Source organism: Bidens hawaiensis, unplaced genomic scaffold (genome assembly GCF_021521415.1).
Source record: "Bidens hawaiensis isolate Kalapana, Puna unplaced genomic scaffold, B.hawaiensis_p1.1 tig00053462_1, whole genome shotgun sequence".
Classification (NCBI taxonomy): domain Eukaryota; kingdom Viridiplantae; phylum Streptophyta; class Magnoliopsida; order Asterales; family Asteraceae; genus Bidens; species Bidens hawaiensis.
In genome coordinates, this window is record NW_027499641.1 from 13,076 (window position 1) to 39,976 (window position 26,901).

The 26,901-nt window shown below is 38.3% G+C and overlaps 1 pseudogene; it reads left to right on the forward strand.

The window, feature by feature from the left end:
- The first annotated feature begins 24,058 nt into the window (after positions 1 to 24,058).
- Positions 24,059 to 25,741, forward strand: LOC143600145 (alkane hydroxylase MAH1 pseudogene; annotated as a pseudogene).
- Positions 25,742 to 26,901: the final 1,160 nt, after the last annotated feature.

The following is a 26,901-nucleotide window of genomic DNA, read 5'->3' on the forward strand; positions in this document are numbered from 1 at the left end:
TTAATATGAATACCAAACCAATTCAACCATTTCCACCATATCATACACAAACTCAAATATAAATACCAAACTAATTAAACCATTTCACAATTTCATACTTTTTCACCTTTTCATTTCATACTATCTCAAAATGGATTACCCGGATTCTCCGAAATCTTCCGACATTTGGGATCAAGTAATTAAGAAGAGTCAGAGAATTCGTCAAATGCAACAACAAGCGTTGGAGGAGACAGAAGAGCTCATGAGCCCCATGCGGGCCGTCGCTAATAAGATTGTGTCTGGCTCTACAAGCTCTTCATCACCACGTAGACGATCGTATATCCTTCGGAATCGTAATGAAGCGAACGATCGTTTGATGAAGGACTACTTCAACGACATACCTACATTTAACGACATTACGTTTCAACATCGTTTTCAAATGTCTAGGCCTTTATGTTGGCACATCATGGGAGATTTGGAGCGGGAATATACGTATTTTCAACAAAAACCCGACGCAAGAGGATATTTAGGATTCACCACTATCCAAAAGTGTACTTCGGCTCTACGCATCCTCGAACACGGCAACACGACCGACATCAATGATGAGTATTTAAAGATGGCTGAGAAAACGACACGAGACTCGTTGAAGAATTTTTGCATCAGTAAAATTTAAATTATTTATATGAATTATTGTTTTTAATATAAATATTTTGTAATAATTTATTTGTATAGGAATAATACAATTATACGTTGGTCGTTATCTGAGGATTCCAACTTCAAACGACCTGACTCGCATATACGATGTACTGTTGGTGCATTTTGTGACTGTCGCTATGCAATTCAGACCAGCGGAACGCCACAGGCGAAGTTAGCACAACTTCGCCTTAGGCGAAGTTAGAACAACTTCGCCAACGGCGAAGTTGTAACAACTTCTGCCTTAGGCGAAGTTATCACAACTTCGCCATAGGCGAAGTTATGATCAACTTCGCCTACTGGCCCAAGCCCAAGCCCGAGAAGATGTTTTGTCTATATATATGTGTGTCTTGTTTAGGTTTTGTATCTAGAAAATAAGAGTAATTGTGTTATAGTTCATTTGTCTAGAGAGTAAAAGAGAGGAAGTGTCGTGAGGGACGACCCGAGGTAGAGCTCACCTCGGGTCGGACGTGTTTCTGTTTATGTTACGGTATGTAACGTGTTTTGAATATTATATAAGAATCTGCAGATTTGTTTATCCCGTTCTAGTATTTGTTCGTGTATTTGTTCGTGTACGTGTTTGTGTTCTTTATCTTGTACACCATTAACGAGTCTAGGAGGATTCCGCACTCCTAGACCTCGTGCGGATCTCGTATCGATCGGCGACGTCCCCGGGGGGACCTACAAGTGGTATCAGAGCCTTAGGCTCTTAGGCTATGGTTCGAGATCTGCGTTTTGGTGTTTCTGGCACGTTTCTGTGCGTTTCTGGCCGAACAGCGCCGCAGGCGAAGTTATTGTTCATCAGGCGAAGTTGCCGTCACTGTTCGTAGGGTTTCAGCGAAGATATAAGGTCTGACGAAGTTATGAACAGGCGAAGTTGACTTTAGGCGAAGTTGACTTCTCGGCGAAGTTATGAACAGGCGAAGTTATGAACAGGCGAAGTTAGGAACAGGCGAAGTTATGGCCAGGCGAAGTTATGGCCAGGCGAAGTTAGCAGCCAGGTGAAGTTAAAAAAAAAAAAAAAAAAAAAAAAATTGTTTGGAGTTTTCGTCTGTATGGCCAGGTTTACACGATTATTGTGAGACCAGAGATGTTGTTCCGTCAACGAGTGATCTTGTTATCTCTTGGTCTTACGTGTGAACAAATACGTGTCAACTCTGGATTTGGAGTTGAGGTTGTGAATGGGATATTGTTTGAAACTGGATATTGACACATATTCGGGTGTTTGTGGGCAATGAAATTGTTGTTGTTCGAGGTGACCAATTGTAGAAAGTCAAATTGAACTGAAGGTTTTTGTCATTACTGGATTGCGGTCAGAGCATATTATTTATGTTACTTTCAAGGCGTTCGAGAATTGGATCCTGAAACGTGATGCTTATTTATTAGAGTGAAAATTCTGGAACAAGTTGGATTTAATCAGGAACTAAAGTGTTTATGTTCTTGATCGTTATCCCTGGTGATTGAAGATGCTTCGGATTAATTAATGGTCATGTGTTAGATTCTGTCAAGGTGGTTTTGTGATGAAATTGATCACTTGATGTTGAGTAGTTGAAGATTAAACCTTATCGTATGCCGACGAGTTGGTGAAGTTGTGGAGGAAGCCCAACTTCACGTGTTGGTGAAGTCAGATGGACTCACGTGATTGGTTGAGATGATCTATTGGCACGAGGATGCATGCATTTCAAAGACCTCAATCGTTATAGTCGGAGATGCTTACACTGAAGGGGAGATCTGATATGGAAGACGCTGGGTGATTAGTAGATTTGTGAAGCTACAGGACAGTTTCAGACACGGCTGGTTGATGAGCAAACATGAGATCATCAGTTAAGAGGGAGTCTGTTGGTGCATGTTTTGTAACAGATGATCTTTTGTGTTTGTTAGAATTGAGAGCAACGGTCAAAGGGGAGACTGTTGGTGCATTTTGTGACCGTCGCTATGCAATTCAGACCAGCGGAACGCCACAGGCGAAGTTAGCACAACTTCGCCTTAGGCGAAGTTAGAACAACTTCGCCAACGGCGAAGTTGTAACAACTTCTGCCTTAGGCGAAGTTATCACAACTTCACCATAGGCGAAGTTATGATCAACTTCGCCTACTGGCCCAAGCCCATGCCCGAGAAGATGTTTTGTCTATATATATGTGTGTCTTGTGTAGGTTTTGTATCTAGAAAATAAGAGTAATTGTGTTATAGTTCATTTGTCTAGAGAGTAAAAGAGAGGAAGTGTCGTGAGGGACGACCCGAGGTAGAGCTCACCTCGGGTCGGACGTGTTTCTGTTTATGTTACGGTATGTAACGTGTTTTGAATATTATATAAGAATTTGCAGATTTGTTTATCCCGTTCTAGTATTTGTTCGTGTATTTGTTCGTGTACGTGTTTGTGTTCTTTATCTTGTACACCATTAACGAGTCTAGGAGGATTCCGCACTCCTAGACCTCGTGCGGATCTCGTATCGATCGGCGACGTCCCCGGGGGGACCTACAAGTGGTATCAGAGCCTTAGGCTCTTATGCTATGGTTCGAGATCTGCGTTTTGGTGTTTCTGGCACGTTTCTGTGCGTTTCTGGCCGAACAGCGCCGCAGGCGAAGTTATTGTTCATCAGGCGAAGTTGCCGTCACTGTTCGTAGGGTTTCAGCGAAGATATAAGGTCTGGCGAAGTTATGAACAGGCGAAGTTGACTTTAGGCGAAGTTGACTTCTCGGCGAAGTTATGAACAGGCGAAGTTAGGAACAGGCGAAGTTATGGCCAGGCGAAGTTATGGCCAGGCGAAGTTAGCAGCCAGGTGAAGTTAAAAAAAAAAAAAAAAAAAAAAAAAAAAAAAAAAAATTGTTTGGAGTTTTCTTCTGTATGGCCAGGTGTACACGATTATTGTGAGACCAGAGATGTTGTTCCGTCAACGAGTGATCTTGTTATCTCTTGGTCTTACGTGTGAACAAATACGTGTCAACTCTGGATTTGGAGTTGAGGTTGTGAATGGGATATTGTTTGAAACTGGATATTGACACATATTCGGGTGTTTGTGGGCAATGAAATTGTTGTTGTTCGAGGTGACCAATTGTAGAAAGTCAAATTGAACTGAAGGTTTTTGTCATTACTGGATTGCGGTCAGAGCATATTATTTATGTTACTTTCAAGGCGTTCGAGAATTGGATCCTGAAACGTGATGCTTATTTATTAGAGTGAAAATTCTGGAACAAGTTGGATTTAATCGGGAACTAAAGTGTTTATGTTCTTGATCGTTATCCCTGGTGATTGAAGATGCTTCGGATTAATTAATGGTCATGTGTTAGATTCTGTCAATGTGGTTTTGTGATGAAATTGATCACTTGATGTTGAGTAGTTGAAGATTAAACCTTATCGTATGCCGACGAGTTGGTGAAGTTGTGGAGGAAGCCCAACTTCACGTGTTGGTGAAGTCAGATGGACTCACGTGATTGGTTGAGATGATCTATTGGCACGAGTATGCATGCATTTCAAAGACCTCAATCGTTATAGTCGGAGATGCTTACACTGAAGGGGAGATCTGATATGGAAGACGCTGGGTGATTAGTAGATTTGTGAAGCTACAGGACAGTTTCAGACACGGCTTGTTGATGAGCAAACATGAGATCATCAGTTAAGAGGGAGTCTGTTGGTGCATGTTTTGTAACAGATGATATTTTGTGTTTGTTAGAATTGAGAGCAACGGTCAAAGGGGAGACTGTTGGTGCATTTTGTGACCGTCGCTATGCAATTCAGACCAGCGGAACGCCACAGGCGAAGTTAGCACAACTTCGCCTTAGGCGAAGTTAGAACAACTTCGCCAACGGCGAAGTTGTAACAACTTCTGCCTTAGGCGAAGTTATCACAACTTCGCCATAGGCGAAGTTATGATCAACTTCGCCTACTGGCCCAAGCCCAAGCCCGAGAAGATGTTTTGTCTATATATATGTGTGTCTTGTTTAGGTTTTGTATCTAGAAAATAAGAGTAATTGTGTTATAGTTCATTTGTCTAGAGAGTAAAAGAGAGGAAGTGTCGTGAGGGACGACCCGAGGTAGAGCTCACCTCGGGTCGGACGTGTTTCTGTTTATGTTACGGTATGTAACGTGTTTTGAATATTATATAAGAATCTGCAGATTTGTTTATCCCGTTCTAGTATTTGTTCGTGTACGTGTTTGTGTTCTTTATCTTGTACACCATTAACGAGTCTAGGAGGATTCCGCACTCCTAGACCTCGTGCGGATCTCGTATCGATCGGCGACGTCCCCGGGGGGACCTACAACATGTACATGAAAGCAAACATTATTTTCTTGGCATGTTCGGGAGTATAGATTGCATGCATTGGGAGTGGGGCAATTGTCCAACCGCATGGCAAGGTCAATACACTCGTGGTGACCATAGAGTACCAACAGTTAGTCTTCAAGCCATATATTCACACGACATCTGGATTTGATTGGCTTACTTCGGCTCCGCCGGGTCCAACTACGAAATAAACATTCTCAACGTGTCGCCCGTGCTAGAGTATTACATAAGCCGTAGCATCCCGGTCTTACCGTTTTATGCCAACGATACCTTCTATCGTCACGGATACTATTTGGCAGATGGGATATATCCAGAGTACTCGATCATCGTCAAAACGTTTCAAGACCTGATCAAAGAAAAACGAGAATACTTTAAGAAGAAACAAGAGTCTGTGTAAAAGGATATCGAGAGGTGTTTCGGAGTTCTAAAGAACGTTGGCATTATGTGAAAAACCCATGCCATGTATGGTTGATGGCAAAAATGAGCGATGCCATGTATACGTGTATCATATTGCAAAATATGATTTTAGAAGACACTGGCAAAACAATAAGCCAACACTATATGAACCAACCGAAGAGCAACGAACGCAAAACATTCACAAGCTCACATCAAGTGAGATACATAACCAACTTAAGGCGGATTTGGTTCAACACGTGTGGGATAATCGTTCCATTGAAGTCGAAGAGGCGGAAGGAGATGAGGAGGAGAACGAAGACGAGGACGAAGACGAAGATGACGAATAGATTAGTATTTTTATATTTTATTTTTCGGTGTATTTTTTTATTTTGATTATAATTTATTTTTGTTTTATTTAGTTAATTTAATAAATTTTAATAACTTAAATGGTTTTTGTTCGTTTAGTTTAATTATTAAAAGAAAATAAAAAAATGGTGACATGGCACCGAAAGGGTTACAACACCATTACACCCCAAAAATAATTTTCTACTATTTGCTGACTGTGCGCCACGCGTCACAATTCGCCTAATTTGTAGCCTTTCCACTAGACATAGCCTTAAGGCACAAAATAACATTAAACAAAATACGTTTTAATTTAAACAAGATACGATGTTAGATTATTTATAGCATTCTCATTCCTTCCACTATCTCCGAATCTAAAATTACACAAAAAATTACTGTTTTTTCTCTATTATGTTTAATTAAATAATACTTTTAAATACCTTTATAATTACCTTTTCTCTCAATTCTACTCTGATAACTTAAAAAAAATATTTTAAAAATTTTAGGGTGTTATAGAAACTTTTCAAATATACAGATAAATCTTAACATTCTCTCTTCTTTCACTCACAACACCCTAAACTACTTCCTATATTATAAAAACTTTGCTCATATAATTTGATAAATGGGTTGAGAATGCTCTTAGTTAAATCCCCATGCTGTCATTGCACCCAATGTAACCGTTATGACCATCTTGCTAACACCTGCCGTGTCCCGCCTAATGCACAAGCCGTCCCACAACAACCTACCCCTCTTGCTCAACCCGGTGTTCCTAATACCTGTGCCAGCTACCATCGTGGAAACCCAAATCACCTCCGTAATGCGTGCCCTCAACTTACCTAGGCTCATCAAGCCCAATCTATGACTATACCATACTACTTGACCCATGCTTACCAGGCTCAAACCCATCAACATCATGTCCCTCATGATCCTCCCATCAATCAAGGTCAACCTTACCTAACCCAACACTACCAAACGTCGCAACCACAAGCTCATGTTTACCAGACATATTTCCAAGAAACAACTCTCATGCAAACCGTCAAAGCTCCATTTTTCCAAGCAATGCTGAATCAATCTACCTCAGCCGCTCCTACTCCAGCAACTCCTCATGGTGCCTCAAGTCACGCCAATTGAGCTACTCAACGATATTGAAGACCTTTCCCGTTCTCTTTATCTATCTTACCTTACTTTGTCTTTTTCTTAATTACGTATTGTAACATCTCTTTACGGCCTTGAATTATTTTTGTATTTGGACTATTTATCTTCTATCTAATAAATAAAGTTTCTTTGGATTAAATAGATTGTCTATTGAAGCCTACTTCTATCTTATTTCTTTACCATCATTAACCTTAACCATTTATAAGCTACCCCTTCTTCAACTTTAAATACTTATATTTTCACGTTTAAAAGTCGTCTTAAAATTTCTTTGCTTTATTAAAATCCACTGCAACTTTTGAAATTATTTTATACATTGATGACTTTCTAGTGTTGTAAATTAAAACTTCTTAAAACTTTTCAAAGCCATTTTTAAATCAAACGTTTTGTAAAACCACACGATTGGACGAATCACGTGGACCATCCGACAATGAAAATAATTATGGTCCAGAACATAATTATCGAAATCCTCGCATGGAAATCATGATGCGTAAGATTGTGTGACATAATACAGAATTGAAGCTAGTTGAAATAACGGTACAAATGTAAAGATGATAAGGACATGGTGGATACGCTGGTACATCCTATATATAAGTGCCTTTATCGGATTTGCATTTGGAGTGTTATTTTAACTATTCAAAGTTCTGTTCTATGATAATTTTTTTATTATGTTTTAAAATTTTCTTTTCCTCAAAATTTAATGGTTTTGTTATAACATCCGTTTAATTTCGAGACGAAATTCCCTAAAGTAGGGGAGACTGTAACAACTCGGTTTTCCAAATTAGTATTTATTAATTATTACCCGACCCATTTCCATGTTCGGGCTATTTTTAATAAAAACATCACGTTTATCAAGATATTTCCAAAGAGTTAAATTATATTAAAAATAGTTCCAATTACAATAAAGAGGCAGGTAAGCGGGCAACAAGATATTTCCAAAGAGTTAAATTATTTAATTATTATAATTGTTTATTTAGTATATATATATATATATTTCATTTTATTCCAAACTTAAACTTTTATCTCTATAAACTCCCATCGTTAAACCTTTAGGACTAAGTTGCAAATATTAATATTCTTATCATTCTAACCCGTTTAACCCAAGATCCGACCCAAACCCATACCCATATGCACAAAACCGTATACATATGTGTAACACCGTGAAAATTTCGAGTTCAAAGGATCAACTTTCCAAAGTCTAGGGACTAAAATTTACCAAAATCCAAACTTGAGGGTTTAAATTGAAAATTCTATTTTCTTGACCCATAGCGGTACGCGCCGGGTCAAAAGAGACACCCATCACGGTACGCGATGGGATGTCTGACAGGTTGTGACACGTGTGCCACGTGGCACACGGTGGCACTATGTGCTGCCACGTGTCACCACGTGTCGCCACGTGGCAAGCCTACATATTGACTCAGCAAGCATACGTCGCGGTACGCGACGGGCTTGCTGAAAAGCTGGGCGCGGTACGCGTTGGGACACCATAATTGGTCTATAAATAGCGGCCAAGGGCTGCTCATTTTCACTCATCGAAACACAGTTCTCACCTCTCTCTACTCTCTCACTAGAAATCCAATAATCATATAAACGATTTCCTCAATAAGCGTGCCTCGAATATCACGTTTGTGTAATCGACGTTTCCTTTAGAAGTTGTGCCACCCTCCACTCACATACCAATAAGGTGTTGTTGAAATGATAATGAGTCTCGATACGTGTGTCAACGAGTATTGAAGTTTGGTGTATTCGTTTGACGATCGAGAAGTAAAGCAGCGTCGGAGTGCTGCTCAAGTCCCTAGGATTTCTAAACGTCAACGAGGTTAGGCGTAATAATGAATTCAATATAATTGAATATTATATTCAAGGCTTAAGCCTTAAGTCGAGGTTATACTCGATGCCTCGATAAAAGAAAAGAAAACATAACAAAGAAATGAATGAAAGATTGAATGTTGAATATGTGATAACATATATATATGTGTGTAAGTATATAAGTATATATTCTTTGTTATGAAAATATTATTTAAAGAATAAAGAGTATTCTTAAATAATAAAAGAAAAAGATTATGTTTCTTGGAGAAAAAGAAACGCCGGGTTTTGAATATAAACTAAAGGTTTATAATTTACTTTTAAACAAGAGGTTTTCAATAAGAATTGAACTAAAGGTTCAATCGAGGATTCAGATATAAGACTAAAGGTCTTAAGCCGGATCGTGTATCCGACTAACAAATATTTATACTCGTAACTATAGGTTCGAGATAAAGAAAGGGAAAGACCCTTGGACGGTGAGTGAAGCCGATCCTAAAGAGATAAGGTGAATACGCCCCCAAACTTTTAAACTTGTTTTCAAAAGAGTCAACTTGTTATATGAAATTGTTTACAATGAACTATGTGTTCCTAAAACCGTTATAACTATGGGTATAAACCTAGCCCTCAGGCTGTGGTATATATATGTCTGGATCCTTACATAGGTGGTACTATGCGATGTATGGGCATGATCGCACCACCCTTGGTCGTAGGACGCTCTCCTGCAGGGAGTACGACCGTATGTGTATATTTACGGGTACTTAATAAAGTCGAACGTTGCGGTGTTTGTGAGGTGACCTAGTGTAGAGGCTCTAGTTTATAATGTGTTATTTGACTTTGTTATTCCTAAGCCACGTTGGGCCGGGACAGGCGTAGTCTCGAGGGGTAATAAAGTAAAAGAGTTATTTTTGAGTCAGCGTGTTCACCAGCATTCGTTGATGACGTATTTTCTTACATTTTGCAGGTGAACAAGTTTAGCACTTGGAGTGTCGAAGTGCTACTAATATCCGATGGCTCGGATTATTTTGTAATAACTTAATATGGTGGTTTGTAATCATAAACACATAAATATTTTGTAATAACTTAAACGGGTATTTTATAATCCCGTCTTTTGATTATATATATAAAGTTACACTTTCGATCCTTAAAGTTTTATAAGTCTTCCGCAACTAAATGCAACTCTAATTTATTTACAATTACGAACCAACTATTGAGTCACGCTCCTAGGCCCTAGACGGGGGTGTGACAGGTTGGTATCAGAGCCATCGATTTTAGCGAATTGGGTATCATAAAACAATACCCAAGTTTCGATCCAAGTTTAGGAAATAAATGATTATGTGTTTTAGAGATAAGATAGGCTGGTAACCTTTCTTTCTCACTCTACATTCTAAACCACCCGTAATAATAGATGTCGTTTAAAGCTCACATCGAAAACTATTTGCGCAAGGCAAAGGAGGCCGTAATAGCCAAACCTTACCCCGAAGACAACATGAGCGATGGTTACTATGAAGCATACTTCAACCAAGATGTGGAACACGACTTGTACAAACCCGTGTACTACCCCGGAAGTCGACACTACCCAATAGATGTTCCCGATAGTCCACCAAAACAAGGAATGGAGCCACCAAGACATTCAAGCTACCACCCACCGACATTACCGATGTATCAACCTTCCGAAGTACCGACATACCATCCAACAGAGATCTTCACTTACCAACACTCAAAGACACCACAATGCTATCTAGCCGGATACCTACCGAACTCTCAACCATCCTCCGAATGGATGAAATACCTCTCTGAACAACAGGAGTAGCATGCCGAAAGCTCCACTCTCAATGAAGTCAATTCCCAACCAACCAATAATGAAGGGCCATCCCGTAGACCCAAGATGAGGGAAATGATGCCCACTGAGACTTTCAAGATGATCTCAATAAACGATGAAACCACACAACCCATGGAGGAAGATGAACCCGAAGAAGAGGAACCAGAAAAAGAAGAGGAATCCGAAGAAGAGGACCATGAGGAAGAGATTGAGGAAGAATCAGAAGAAGAGCATCCTGAGAATTCCAACGAAATGGCAAGCCCAATGGATGGATCACTCACTTCCCACCAACCAAGCTATGGTTCCATTGATCCGTATGTTCAAAACCTTGAGAAACTAAGGAACCAAGCTTCGTCAAGCTTCCCACCATTTCAAGGAGAAATTCCTTCAATCCAAGAGCAAGCCGATGAGATCGTGAGCAGAATCAAGCTGCCAAGACCTACCTCTACCTTTCATCCACCATGGATTATGTTCCGTATCCAGAACCGAGGAACCATTACGAGATGGTGACGTTGGGTTACCGTGACCCACCTCCGCAGTATGGATACCCCAACATAATCCCAGAGTCATATGAAGCACACCTGGATCGCGCATTACACGAGACCGATGAATGGAGAAAGAAGGTAGACGAAGAGGAGAAGAAAAAGAAGAAAGTCGGAGAAACAATCCTTCGTAAATGCAACAAGATATCGAAGGTTGTGAAGAAGTTCTTGAAGAACTGAAGATGGTGGCCATATGAAGACTGTGTGTAATATAAGTACGAATAAATAAAGAACGTTTGAAACGTTCTCTTGTAATGATAGGACCAGTTATATATATCGTTAGAACGATATATATACTTATGTGTAATATGAAATCTACATATCCTTTTGTGATATGTATATATGAAATAAAATGTGTGTTTAATATGAGAAATTGCTAAATTTCAGTTAAAAAACATATTAAGAGAAAATGTCTGAACAAAGCAATAATAACGAGAATGCTCGTAATGAGAGATAAAGGGAAAGGTCCTGAGAACGAGAGAGAGGAAGAAATTTATGAGAAATACATGAATAGAATCCAAAAAATGATTAAAGATGCGGTTAGGGAAGAATCTGCGTTTAAATCTCAATCTAGACAATCTAGACATTCTCGAAGTGTTAATCCTTCTGTTCATCCCTCTTGAAAATCTGGAAAATCTCATCCAAACCCATCTCGTGTTGAAGAGAGTGCTCATGAGTCTAATGCCGATGGAGGAATTAGACGTGAGTTCAAGAAACTCAAGATTAGTGGTTTTACATTCAAAGATTTTAAGTACTATGGATCGAAGGAATTCCATGGTGACAAAGGAGCCATCACAACTGTGAGGTGGCTCGAGGAGATGGAAACTCTTGTTATCACAAGCAAGTGTTCCAAGGAGGAGAAAATTCAATACTTCGCACTCATGTTTAAGGGTGAAGCACACGAATGGTGGAATGCTCTGTTGATGAGCAAGGGAAGAGACAAAATGTATAGTCTGAGTTGGGATGAGTTTAAGGCCATGGTAATGGCGAAGTTTTGTCCTATGCATGAGACTGATCAGATTCAAACCAAGTTCCTTAACCATAAGGTCGTAGGGACAAACCTTCGAGAATACAATACCAAATTCTTTGAATACTGTCACCTAGTTCCCCAGCTGGTTAACCCTGAGTCCAGCAAAGTCACTCGATACATATGGGGATTGTCGCGGGAAATCCACGACATGGTGAGTCTCACCTACCTCAAACCGCTGACTCTGCTATGGAGTTGGCCGGTTATATGATGGGCGGCATGGTCCGCAACAAGGAAGAGGACAAGAAGGTGACTCCAACGACTGCTCAAGGAAGGACTGGTGGAAGTTCCAACTTTAGAGGCAAGGGCGTAAACCAAAACAACTCTACGCCGTGAAAAACTTGTAGGAGATACCATAAGGGCCGATGCAATTTCACCCCGTCTCCTAAAGTCTGTGAGTCCTGTAATCGTATGGGACATGATGCTGCTAATTGTTAGAAGAAGAAGATGACTTGCTTTAATTGCAAGGAGATGGGCCATCTGAGTTTTGAGTGCCCAAAGAACAAGCCTGCTACTGGTGGTGAAGGTGGAAGTGGCCAGAACAAAAAGGGAAACACTCGAGTCTTCGTACTCGACACAAAAAGGGCCGCTGATGTACCGGAAACCATAACCGGTACGTTTCTAGTCAACGACACCTATGCTAGAGTTTTATTTGATTCAAGTGCGAATTTAAGTTTTATAGATTATAATTTCTGTAGTCTATTAAACGAACCATTAAAAAAATTAAATAAAACTCTAAGCGTCGAGACTGCTAGTGGCGAAATCGCTAAGATCTCCGAAGCCCTTGAAAACGGAAAAATTCTTTTAGCTGGTTATATTCTGCCTATCTGTTTATTGCCTATGAGTTTGGCTGGTTTTGATATTGTACTTGGTATGGACTGGTTATCCGATAACCATGCACGTATCATCTGCAATAGCAAAACCATTGAACTTCAAGCCCCCGATAAACGAACAATTCGAATTGAAGGGGACAAAGACGCTAGCCAAGTTAGCATAATCTCTATGATTAGAGCTAACAAATGTTTAAACCAATGATGCCTCGCATTCATGGCCTACGTCACTGAAGAATCAAAGCCAAAAGAAATCAAAGACGTTCCTATCGTTTTTGACTTTTCTAACGTCTTTCCTGATGAACTTCCCGGAATCCCTCACAATCGTGAAGTAGGGTTTAGTATTGATCTTATTCCTGGTACTGCTCCGATCGCCAAAGCTCCGTATCGTTTAGCGCCTACTGAAATGAAAGAGTTGAAGAAACAGCTCGATGTGCTTTTAGAGAAAGATTTTATTCGACCAAGTTCGTCGCCTTGGGGAGCGCCAATTCTGTTTGTCAAGAAGAAGGATGGTTCCATGAGGATGTGTATTGATTATCGTGCGTTGAACAAAGTCACAATCAAAAACCGATATCCACTCCCTCGTATTGATGACCTTTTCGATCAACTTCAAGGTGCTAGCTTCTTTTCTAAAATTGATCTTCGTTCTGGCTATCACCAACTCAAAGTTCAATCCGAAGACATTCCAAAGACCGCGTTTCGAACAAGGTATGGACATAATGAGTTCACGGTCATGCCGTTTGGACTCACTAATGCCCCAGCTGCGTTCATGGACATGATGAACCATATTTGCAAGCCGTACTTGGATAAATTTGTTATCGTATTCATCGACGACATACTTATTTACTCTAAGTCTTAGGCTGATCATGAAATTCATCTTCGAACATTGCTTGAAATTCTTAGAACCGAGAAGTTGTACGCTAAGTTCTCGAAATGCGAGTTCTGGTTACACGAAGTGCAATTTCTTGGTCACGTCATTAACGTTAACGGTATTCAAGTGGACCCCGCTAAGATTGAAGCTATCTCTAAGTGGGAGGTACCTAAGTCGCCAACTGAAATCCAAAGTTTCTTAGGTTTGGCCGGGTATTACCGTAGGTTCATCGAGAACTTTTCTCGAATCGTCGTTCCCTTAACTTCCTTAACTCGTAAAAATATCAAATATGAATGGGGAACGAAGCAACAAGAGGCGTTTGATATACTTAAACAAAAACTCACCCAAGCACCTATCTTGGCTTTGCCAGAAGGTACTGAGAATTTTGTAGTCTTTAGTGACGCATCTCACTCGGGTTTGGGATGTGTACTAATGCAACACTAGAAAGTAATCGCCTACGCCTCTCGTCAACTCAAAGTACACGAAAAGAACTATACGACTCGTGATCTATAGTTAGGTGCCATAATCTTTGCACTTAAGATATGGAGGCACTATCTCTATGGAGTAAGATTCACTGTGTACACTGATTATAAGAGTTTGAAGCATATCTTTGATCAAAAAGAGTTGAACATGCGCCAACGGCGATGGATGGAAACGCTCAATGACTATGATTGTGAAATTGTTTACCATGAAGGCAAAGCCAACATTGTGGCAGATGCCTTAAGTCGTAAGGAGCATGAAAAGCCTAAAAGAGTCCGATCGTTGCGCTTAGAACTTCAAATTGATCTTTTCGAACAAATTAAATCTGCTCAAGCTCAAGCAATCAATGAAAACCAAATCTCCGATGAAAAACGCAACGGCACCATTGAATCATTAGTCAAAGGTAACTATGGTATCCTTAGACTCGGTAATAGGATCTGGGTACCAATCGTTGGAGGTTTGCGTGAGAAAATCTTGAGCGAAGCTCATAAGTCGAAATACATGATGCATCCCGGAAATGACAAAATGTACCATAATCTCAAGGAGAATTATTGGTGGAATGGAATGAAAAGGGATGTCGCTTCACATATTGCGAAATGTTTGACATGTTTGAAAGTCAAGGCTGAACATCAAAAGCCTTCGGGATTGCTTCAGCAACCCGAACTTCCTGTTTGGAAGTGGGAGTTAATTACTATGGACTTCATTACCAAACTCCCGAAGACGACTCGACAACACAATGCTATTTGGGTGATTGTGGATCGATTGACGAAATCCGCACACTTTATACCCATCAATGAGTCGTACTCTATGGATAGACTAGTGCGTATCTATGTAAACACCATTATCGCTTTGCATGGAGTACCGCTGTCTATAATATCTTATCGAGACAGTCGTTTTACGTCTCATTTCTGGAAAAGCTTCCAACAAGCTCTTGGTACGAAATTGAATCTTAGTATTGCCTATCATCCGCAAACTGACAGGCAAAGCGAAAGGACGATTCAAATGTTGGAAGATATGCTCCGCGCTTGTGTGATAGATTTAGGCGGGAGTTGGGACGACCACTCACCCCTAATGGAATTTTCGTATAACAATAGTTATCACGCAAGTATTCAAGCCGCACCATTCGAGGCGTTGTTTGGAAGAAAGTGTAGAACGCCGGTGTGTTGGTCTGAAACCGGAGATAATCAATTGTCTGGACCCGAGATAGTCCAAGAAACAACCGACAAGATTCTCCAAATTCGAGAACGACTTAAGACGGCGCGTGATCGTCAAAAGAGTTACGCCGATGTCCGTCATAAGCCATTAGAATTCAATGTCGGTGACAAAGTATTATTGAAAGTCTCGCCTTGGAAAGGCGTCGTTCTCTTCGGTAAGAAAGAAAAATTGAGTCCTCGATTCGTTGGACCTTTTGAGGTACTCGAACGAATCGGCAATGTTGCATACCATTTGCGATTGCCCGAGGAAATGCAAGGAATACATGATGTATTCCATGTTTCGAATCTGCGTAAGTGTTTGACCGATGAATCTTTGGCTATGCCATTAAAAAAAGTAGAAATAAACGAAAACTTAAAGTTCATAGAATGTCCAATACAAATTGAAGATTCAAAAACAAAGAAGTTAAAAAGAAAAACTTTGAAAATTGTGAAAGTTAAATGGGACTCGAGTAGAGGGCCCAAATATACTTGGGAACTCGAATCGGAAATGAAAAGAAAATACCCACACTTGTTTAAATAAAGCAATCTCGAGGACGAGATTTGTTTCAAGGTGGGGAGGATGTAACACCATGAAAATTTCGAGTTCAAAGTATCAACTTTCCAAAGTCTAGGGACTAAGATTTGCCAAAATCCAAACTTGAGAGTTTAAATTGAAAATTCTATTTTCTTGACCCATAGCGGTACGCGCCGGGTCAAAAGAGACACCCATCGGGGTACGCGATAGGATGTCTGACAGGTTGTGACACGTGTGCCACGTGGCACACAGTGGCACTATGTGCTGCCACGTGTTACCACGTGGCAACACTGCTGCCACGTGTCGCCACGTGGCGCGGTGCATATTGACTCAACAAGCCTACGTCGCGGTACGCGACGGGCGTGCTGAAGAGCTGGGCGCGGTACGCGATGGGACACCAGAATTGGTCTATAAATAGCGGCCAAGGGCTGCTCATTTTCACTCATCCAAACACAGTTCTCACCTCTCTCTACTCTCTCACTAGAAATCCAATAATAATATAAACGATTTCCTCGATAAGCGTGCCTCGAATATCACGTTTGTGTAATCGACGTTTCCTTTAGAAGTTGTGTCACCCTCCACTCACATACCAAGAAGGTGTTGTTGAAATAACAATGAGTATCGATACGCGTGTCAACGAGTATTGAAGTTTGGTGTATTCGTTTGACGATCGAGAAGTAAAGCAGCGTCGGAGTGCTGCTCAAGTCCCTAGGATTTCTAAACGCCAACGAGGTTAGGCGTAATAATGAATTCAATATAATTGAATATTATATTCAAGGATTAAGCCTTAAGTCGAGGTTATACTCGATGCCTCGATAAAAGAAAAGAAAACATAACAAAGAAATGAATGAAAGATTGAATGTTGAATATGTGATAACATATATATGTGTGTAAGTATATATGTGTATATTCTTTGTTATGAAAATATTATTTAAAGAATAAAGAGTATTCTTTAATAATAAAAGAAAAAGATTACGTTTCTTGGAGAAGAAGAAACGTCAGGTTTTGAATATAAACTAAAGGTTTATAATTTACTTTTAAACAAGAGGTTTTCAAGTAAATAAGAATTGAACTTAAGGTTCAATCGAGGATTGAGATATAAGACTAAAGGTCTTAAGCCGGATCGTGTATCCGACTAACAAATATTTATACTCGTAACTATAGGTTCGAGATAAAGAAAGGGAAATACCCTTGGACGGTGAGTGAAGCCGATCCTAAAGAGATAAGGTGAATACGCCCCCAAACTTTTAAACTTGTTTTCAAAAGAGTCAACTTGTTATATGAAATTGTTTACAAGGAACTATGTGTTCCTAAAACCGTTATAACTATGGGTATAAACCTAGCCCTCAGGCTGTGGTATACATATGTCTGGATCCTTACATAGGTGGTATTATGCGATGTATGGGCATGATCGCACCACCCTTGGTCGTAGGACGCTCTCCTGCAGGGAGTACAACCGTATGTGTATATTTAAGGGTACTTAATAAAGTCGAACGCTGCGGTGTTTGTGAGGTGACCTAGTGTAGAGGCTCTAGTTTATAATGTGTTATTTGACTTTGTTATTCCTAAGCCAAGTTGGGCCAAGACAGGCGTAGTCTCGAGGGGTAATAAAGTAAAAGAGTTATTTTTGCGTCAGCGTGTTCACCAGCATTCGTTGCTGACGTAGTTTCTTACATTTTGCAGGTGAACAAGTTTAGCACTTGGAGTGTCGAAGTGCTACTAATATCCGATGGCTCGGATTATTTTGTAATAACTTAATATGGTTGTTTCACATAAATATTTTGTAATAACTTAAACGGGTATTTTACAATCCCGTCTTTTGATTATATATATAAAGTTACACTTTCGATCCTTAAAGTTTTATAAGTCTTCCGCAACTAAATGCAACTCTGATTTATTTACAATTACGAACCAACTATTGAGTCACGCTCCTAGGCCCTAGACGGGGGTGTGACAATATGGGATGTCTTGGACCTTAATTTACGTAGTTTTTATGGAAATTGGATCAAGGATTTCATTATACCTGTCTATTTCGGCTCAACCGACAATCTAATTGAGTAAATTCGATCTCAACGATTCATTTACCATGTTTGACCTAAGACAACAATAGTTGATTCTTGATATACACTTAAACGATTATAGTAATGCAATTAAATTTCCAGTTTGTATCTCTAACTCATCGCCAACATTACCCCCCTTAACGAATTGGATTATGTGTGCTGTTGATCTGCGTTCATAACCCCTTCTTGGCCGGCAACTTAACGGGCAGTTAAACCATCAATTTAGCTTCATACGATGTAATTATTTATATTATCCTGTTCCTCTTGACCACCTCATCAATAGCCCTAATGTTAATTAAACTTAAACATAACGAATCGATCGATTAGGAAATTAGGGTTCATAGTATATCCTGGGTATTTCGCAGTTTGTTTATATAATATTCTTCTTGGGTTTAAACTAACTTTCTTGGTAGCACAGTTGGTAGTGCGTGTTCGTTAACCTAGTGAACCGTGGTCCACCCGGGTTCGAGCCCTGCAGCACTGGTTTTTGTTTCTGTTATTTTTAAGTGTGTTTAATTAATTTAAATAATTTAGAGAAAATTACTGTTTTCGTCCCTGTGGTTGCAGGATGGAGTCATATTGAGTCCCTAAAAAATTTGAACTGGTTGAATCCCTATGGTACCAAAAGTGACCCAAATGAGTCCTTTCCGTTATCTTTCTGTTAATAACACTTTTAAAATGAAGGGCAATGTAGTCTTTTCAACGTATAACACAAAAATAATATTACAATAATAATTAGAATAATAAAGTTACCAACTATCTCCCATCTCCATAAAATTAACCATAACACATGTTGCCAGTGCCACCAGTCCACCACAAGCCACTACCAAGTACCAACTTATTTTCCATCTCCATCAATTAAAGATAAAATAGAAAAATTGATGAGAAGTTAGGGTTCCATCACCTCCTCCCCCGTCATCAGAGCATGGAGCTTCACCATACGCCACCTGTGAATCGAGGTTACTCGCCGGAACCTGGTTATGGGCGGAACCTTAGTTTAGTCATCGTCGTTGCTGCTTCTTTCTCGGAAAACCGTCATCTGAACCGGAGAGCAAGGCGGAACCCTAGCCGCCGCTGTTACTTATGTTGCCACCATACTACGTTCGCTGTCACAGAAGGTCACCATACTCTGTTTGTTTTCGCCACCATACAACGGTTGGATTTCCGGTTCAGATCTGGAACCGACAACCACCACCAAGGTCGGTTTTGTTCTGGTTTGAAAGTGGTCACCGGTTGAAGGAGTGAAGATTACTGGTTCTAAACTTTCATGACAGTTATGCCTTTGCTAGATGTGTCGCCCAAAAGCCAAGGGTAACCGGAATTCCGTTTAGGTTCTACTAGATGTAAAATGGATCTACTTTTTCATTTTTAAATATATATTATTTTTGTGTTATATGTTGAAAAGACTACATTTCCCCTCATTTTAAAAGTGTTGTTAACAGAAAGATAACGGAAAGCACTCGTTCGGGTCACTTTTGGTACCATAGGGATTCAACCAATTCAATTTTTTTTCGGGGACTGAATGTGACCCCGCCCTGCAACCACAGGGACGAAAACAGTAATTTTCTCAATAATTTATAAACTAATCAGAATTAATATTAAATAGAAGATAAACATTATTTTTATAACCCGACATTCATATTAACGTTTCCTTGTCAAACAATCTCATACAAAGTATTTGTGTGTGTATATTTATATATATTTCTATATATCTATATAGATGTAAGGATTGTAAATATATATTATTAATAAACTTTAACTTATTTAAACCCGACATCACCGTTGAGGATTCCTGTCGTTGAACACATTTATAAACTTATATATATATGTGTATATCTACTAAACGTAATGAATAGATTCTCCTGAAAAGATTTAAACAAAATATTTATTTACATTTTACTACATATTATATTAAATAATTTCAACATTATTATTATGAGTATCTATTTATTTATAAATTAGTATTTTATTTATTCAAATAATTAAAAGTATATCTTATTTTATATTAAATCAAATTATTTAATTTATATATTTACTTATTTATTAATTTAGATCTATATATTATTTTAAGCGTATCGTATATCTTAATTCTTTAAAATTATGTAAGTAATTGATTTTATATTATTTAACTCATATTTATTTACTTAAGTTAATAATAATGTTTCCGCTATATCCATTATAATAGAAATCCATCGACTAATTAATAAACATCATAATCCCAAACAATACTCGAATTACATCGGAACTTTAATTCATTATGCGCGTTGTCTCATTATTAATTTATTCATATTATCGTGATTTAACTAGGAATCCTTGACGGTATATCCCGAAGGGTTTATCTTTCTCACATCATCACTTATTTTCGTTCATCCGATCAGGTGAGTACCACATTCCCCTCTTTTTACTAGTTTTCTCACGTTTTGGGGACATATGCGTAAATTATATTTCTTATATACACTTATACTCAAAACTGAAACTATTGTCTTATGTGTTAACAACTTATACCTTATTTGTTTATGTGCTTATTTGCTTATATGCTTCCGCATTCGGAGAGGTCCAGCATACTCAGAATAGTATGATCATACACTAGTCATTATAGCCTTTGTTCTTCTCGACATCTCAGTTATATTGCTTATTTGGTTAATTTGTTATTTTCATATGACTTGTTGCAATTACTTATTTTTATATATACTATATGTACATTTAAACGGGTGTGTTGCTCACTCAACATGTGTTGTTGACAAAATTCTATTTTATACGCATATGCAGGTTATCTTAGAAATTTAATGCAGGTTGGTGAAGACTTGGTGAAGAATTTAAGTTAGAAAATTATTAATCAAGATCATTTGTGATATAAATTGTATTGTTGTATGATTATGGATTACGTATTTGTTTGTATTTGATTTATTTGAAAACTTAATTTAATTAATATATATTGTCATTTAAATAATGTTGCATGATAGTAACCTTTGAAAAGTTGTGAGCAATCAGTTTACGCCCCGACATTTCCGCCGTAGGTTGGGGTGTGACACGGCTCATCAACTCATGCTTGGTTTAGGTCCGACAATTTAATTTGGCCCTTCTTTGAAAACAATGGTTTAATGACTAGCCTTAGCAACACTCTACCTCTCCATCGTTTTAATCTTGCTTCTCCAACATCAATATTTATTAGGGATGAGTAAATTCGGTACCAGTATTGATTGGTACCAAAGTTTTGAGTTTCGGGATCGGTACGGTACGGTACCGGTAATTCTCGAATTTTTACCTTCGGTACCGGTACTATCCTAGTACCGAAACGAATATTTCGATACCAATACTGGTAGGTACAGAGCTCATCAATAGTATTTATCAATATCCACGGTATAGTTTAATGTAAAGTAGGATAGTTTTGCACGTCACTAAACAAGAAAAAAAAGCATTAAAGAAGTTGTGAGGTGTTGTTGACATGTCCGAGTATATGAATTAGTATAGTAAATCATACATACAATTTCATTTAGGATTGTTAATTGTATATGGATTATTATCGTCAGGTATACGGTTCCGTTTAACACTTAGATAGTGTTTGGTATGTGGTAATGAGAGAAGGAATAGAATAGTCCATTCAAAGGGAATGAAATTAATATGTTTGGTTGAAGAATGAAAAGAAATCATCCATTACAAAACAAATGTCATTCATTCTATTTCATTCCTCCCACACCCCCTTCTTTCATTTTGATTTCATGCTATTCTATTTTTGGTTTCTTCATTTTGACTCCTCTAATTTAGCAATTATTTTCAATTCATTATATTTTCTTGTAAAACCAAAAACATATACGATTAAACTAAACAATTCATTTCAATAGTTGTGATTTTCTATCATCTAAACAATGAATTGACTAAAATCAAAAGTTGATTTGAATAATTTCAAATTTATTTTAGTTCAGAATTTTGAATCAATTTAAAATTTTATTAGCTAAATATATATATATTTTCATGATACAAATTTATTATAAATTACAATTGGAAAATGTTGTAAATTGGTAGAAAAAATATTTTCTAACGGAGTATTTGTTTCATTTAAAAAAATATTTCAATTTTTCAATGTTTCCATATACCAAACATATGAAAATGATTCATTTCAATCCCACATGGTAACCAAACATAACAATTGAATGGTAGTGATTCATTTCATTCTCTCCTCTATTCCATTCCTTACTTCATTCCATTCCTCCTTCATTCCATTACCATGTACCAAACAGACCCTATAATTTCATATTTTTGTAAGTTAGATATCAAGAACACAAATCAAAGACCAATCAATCATCTATATATATATATTGTATATGCAATTATATGCAGAGATTAAGAATAAAAGGAAAATGCTTTTATTAAAACAAATGTTGATAACAAGCAAATGTAAATTAGAATACATGTGTGTAACTATGTATATAATCCTGACTACACCGACATATCATGATAGTTAGCACACCCGATTGACTAACTTGTCAAATTTGGACCCCATTAATAACGCATAACCTGTAGATTAGATAGATATCTTTGAGATTAAATAAGAGATGTGTAAATTTTTTGTGCAGTTATTAAATTAATTACGTAAAAAATGCGAAAAATGCAAAAATAATTACTATATATGCACGGTCTAGTCATGTGTCAGCTAACACTTTAGCTGTCCAGTTTTTTAAAGTCTCCAAATATGATAAGGACGTGTTCGTTTCACAAAATTCGTGAGAATTCAAAGGAACTAGAATTAAAATCCCATGACATGGCATGTTCGTTTAGTTGAAATTGGAATCTTAATTCCATTTTGGTGTGTTCGGTTCAAAGAATTGGAATTGGAATTCAATTCCTTCAAATACAGCGATTTCAAACCCTTCCAAAATGTGGAGAAATTCAAGGAAATACGTTGGAATCTTATCTCGATTTTTGTTTTTTAACGAGGACAACGAATAAAATATTTTAGTTTTTTTTTTACTTTTTTTGTTTTAAATTTATATTTTGAGTTATGAATATTTTATTATTATTTTGAATATTTTTTTGAGGGGTTTTTGATCTTAATAGAAAACCCATAAAAAAATTCAAAAAAAATAATAAAAAATTATATCGCAAAATATAAATAAAAAACAAAAAATCTAAAAAAAACTAAAATGTTTTCGCCGTTATCATTGTTAAAAAAAATCTCCTTGATTCCTATTCATTTGTCAAACGAACACATTAAGATGTATTTGGATTTCAATTCCCCCAAATTCTAATTCCTTTTGTAATGTTCAGATTCCAAATCCAATTCCTTCAAATTCCAAATCCTATGCAAATTCTAATTTCAATTCCATTCCATTACGTAAAACGAACGGGCCCTTAATGTATTATAGGTTTTGAAGGCGCGCTCTTGTTTTATTAGCGACTTACAGTTTGGCAATTAGCTATGGAAGAATGTCTCATGTCCATGATTGTCATTCATAATTCTTGATAACAAGTATTTAATTAAACAGTTAATCATTTTTGGGTGATAAAATAAATTTTATTTAAAACAAAATTAACTCCGCTAACTATAAACCTTTTTAGTTTATTCTTACCAATTCCAATCTCAAGTAAAGGAGGAGCGTCTATTAGGGGTGTCCAAACAGGTCAGACCTGTGAGACCCGCCAGGACCGGTTTAATGGTATTCTCAGAACCCAACCCCATTGTAAATAACCGGCTCTGATGGGTTCCAGTTTCACGAATCATACCCGGTTTATGTAAGAGAAAATGGTTAGACCTGTGAGACCTGACCTGGACCCGTTTAGTGGCACTTTTATGACCCAGAAACCGACCATATCGTAAATAACCGAGTCTGATATGGGTCAAGTTAAGTGAGTCTTACCCGATTTATACCTCTAAAACTTGCATTAAATATAACTTTTCAATATTTTATTTAGTTTTAGGCGTTAAAGAAACGTTGAACAAGCCCCTATAGATATGATAAAATGATAGGAGAAAGGCAAATACTAAAATTATTGGATGGGACAGCAGCAAATGGCCCAATTTTCATGGCCCCCATGAATGCGGCTCATTTTGTATGCAATCCATCAATTATAAACACAAGAAAACAGAATACTATTACAAGTACCCACACATCCCATGGCTTCCATCCACTCCTCCGATATGATTCTCCTTTCAATCATCTTTTTTATTTCCGTTTTCGTGTTTGTTTACTGTAGAAGGCGCCTTCCCGTTACAAATTGGCCATTTGTTGGCATGACACTAGATATCCTCCTAAACATCCACCGTATCCATGATTTTGCCACCGACATTCTTACACTTAGTAATAGTACTCTCATGATCAAAGATCCTTGGTTTGCCAATATTGACATGCTTGTCACCTCTGACCCAGCCAACATTCACCACATGTTGAGTAAGAACTTCCACAACTATCCCAAAGGCCCCAAATTCCGTAGCATGTTTGATATCCTTGGAGACGGCATCTTTAACTCCAATGATGAGTTATGGGAAGTCCACAGGAAAACAACTATGTCTCTACTTAAACACCCCGAGTTTCTAACTCTACTTGAAACAAACATCAAGAGCAAAGTCGAAAAAGCCCTTCTTCCTCTACTTAACTTTGTGTCCTCCAAACATAAAGAGACGGATTTGCAAGAATTATTTCAGAGGTTTAGTTTTGATACTATTTGTGTATTGCTTTTGGATTATGATCCTGAAAGCTTGTCCATCGATTTACCCTTTGTTCCATGCGAGAAGGCTTTGACGGATGCTGAAGAAGCTCTTCTCTGGAGACATGTGTTGCCTGAAAGAGTTTGGAAGATGCAAAAGAGATTTAGGTTGGGAAAGGAGAAGAAGTTGAGTGATGCTTGGAAGGTGTTTGATGAGTTTATATACAAGTGTTTGGATCGAAAAGACGAGCAAAAGGAGGAAGACAAGTTCGGGTTATTAACTTCATTGATGAGAGGTTTTGAAGGACAGAGAGGGACGCCCGAGGACTCAAGAAAGTTTATAAAAGATACGCTACTCAATCTGATGATCGCGGGCAGAGACACCACAAGCACGGCTCTTTCTTGGTTCTTTTATCTCCTCGCCCAAAACCCGAGAACAAAGAAGAATATCCGGGACGAGATCAAGAAACATTTGGGTGGGAGAAAATGGGAAAGTTTGAATGTAAAGGAGTTGGGAGAATTGGTCTATCTTCACGGAGGTATATGTGAAGCATTAAGGCTATATCCTCCGGTTGCTTTTGAGCACAAAGCCCCATCGTCTGGGGACGTACTCCCAAGTGGTCATGCCGTTGATGAGCACTCCAGGATAATTCTTTCCTTTTATTCAATGGGAAGAATGGAAGGGATATGGGGAGAAGATTGCATGGAGTTTAAGCCGGAAAGATGGATTTCAAACGGAGGAAGGATAAAGCATGAACCGTCGTACAAGTTCACCGCATTTCATGCAGGGCCTAGGACATGTTTGGGTAAGGAAATGGCTTTTATTCAAATGAAAATGGTGGCTTCTGCAATCATTTACCATTACCATGTGGAATTGGTGGATGATCATGAGGTATGTGCAAGTGATTCCATTATACTACAGATGAAATATGGTATGATGGTCAAGCTTTTTCCTATCAGCATCAATCAAGCTTCTTGAGAATTTCAGTCCACACACTGTGCACGTACGTTTGTATATATATCTAGATAATTTCGGTCCGGATCCTTTGCACATATGTGTCTACCTACGTATGTAATTTCAAATAATTACTATCATTTTCCTGAATATTTATATTTAAGGAATGTATCAGTAGCCTACCAGACTTAATAATTTACCACAACATGACAATACTACAATAGTCTTTTGACCTATATGTTTATCGTATTTACCAAAAATATATTATATAAAAGAACCAATTATATATACCTATCATGACATGTCACTACCAAAAACTATGTAATTCAGCCGTAGATTTTTTGTTACAAAAACCTTCGTAGGAATTTTTTAATTATTTTGTTGTAAAGTTTAATGTTGATTTGGTCAATGACCACCAAGTCATCTTTTTCCATTTTCAGGAAAAAACCTATTACAAAATGAGAAAACCATTAGCAAAACCTGGAATTCGTTATAATTATTTTTTTTGGTCATGGATAGGACTTAAACTCAAAACCTAATATGAAGATTGTAGAGGTAGAGTACCAAAAAGACCCAAATACCCTTAAATACTACCCGCGGGTCATAGAGAACCCTCTTATAAACCACCTGCAGGACACTTGGGCCACACGCATGTTACGATTAAGGAGGAACGTTCTCATAACACACGCGGAAGCATCCTGGCGTCCTCAAAAGTCATCCGCAAGACAGGACGTATGTCCGCATAAATAACTGGAGGACAGTGCCAGTAGGACAGCTGTCACCATAAAAATACTTTCTAGAAGAAAGGCTCATGATTCTTACTCGGGGAATACGTGACATACTAACCAATGAACAAAGGACACCTGGCCAGGTTGTTATAACCGTGCACATGGTCAGGGTGCGATCCATCCTATCAGCTGGTGACACGTGTCCAGGTTGTTATACCCATGCACATGGGACGTATAGCCCAACCTATCACAAGAAGACACGTGGCCAGGTTGTTATAACCGTGCACATGGTCAGGGTGCGATCCATCCTATCAGCTGGTGACACGTGTCCAGGTTGTTATACCCATGCACATGGGACGTATAGCCCAACCTATCACAAAGAGACACGTGTCCAGGCAGTTATCTAAGATCTTCTAGAAGAGGACAGCTGCCCCAATCATCTTCCATCATCCTTCGGCTATAAATACCTTGTCAAACGATATGAGGTATTCATTCATTCACTCACCTGTATTCCGACTACTCTTGGTCTTTGTACTTGAGTACTTTCTTCATTACGAACGTTACTGATTCT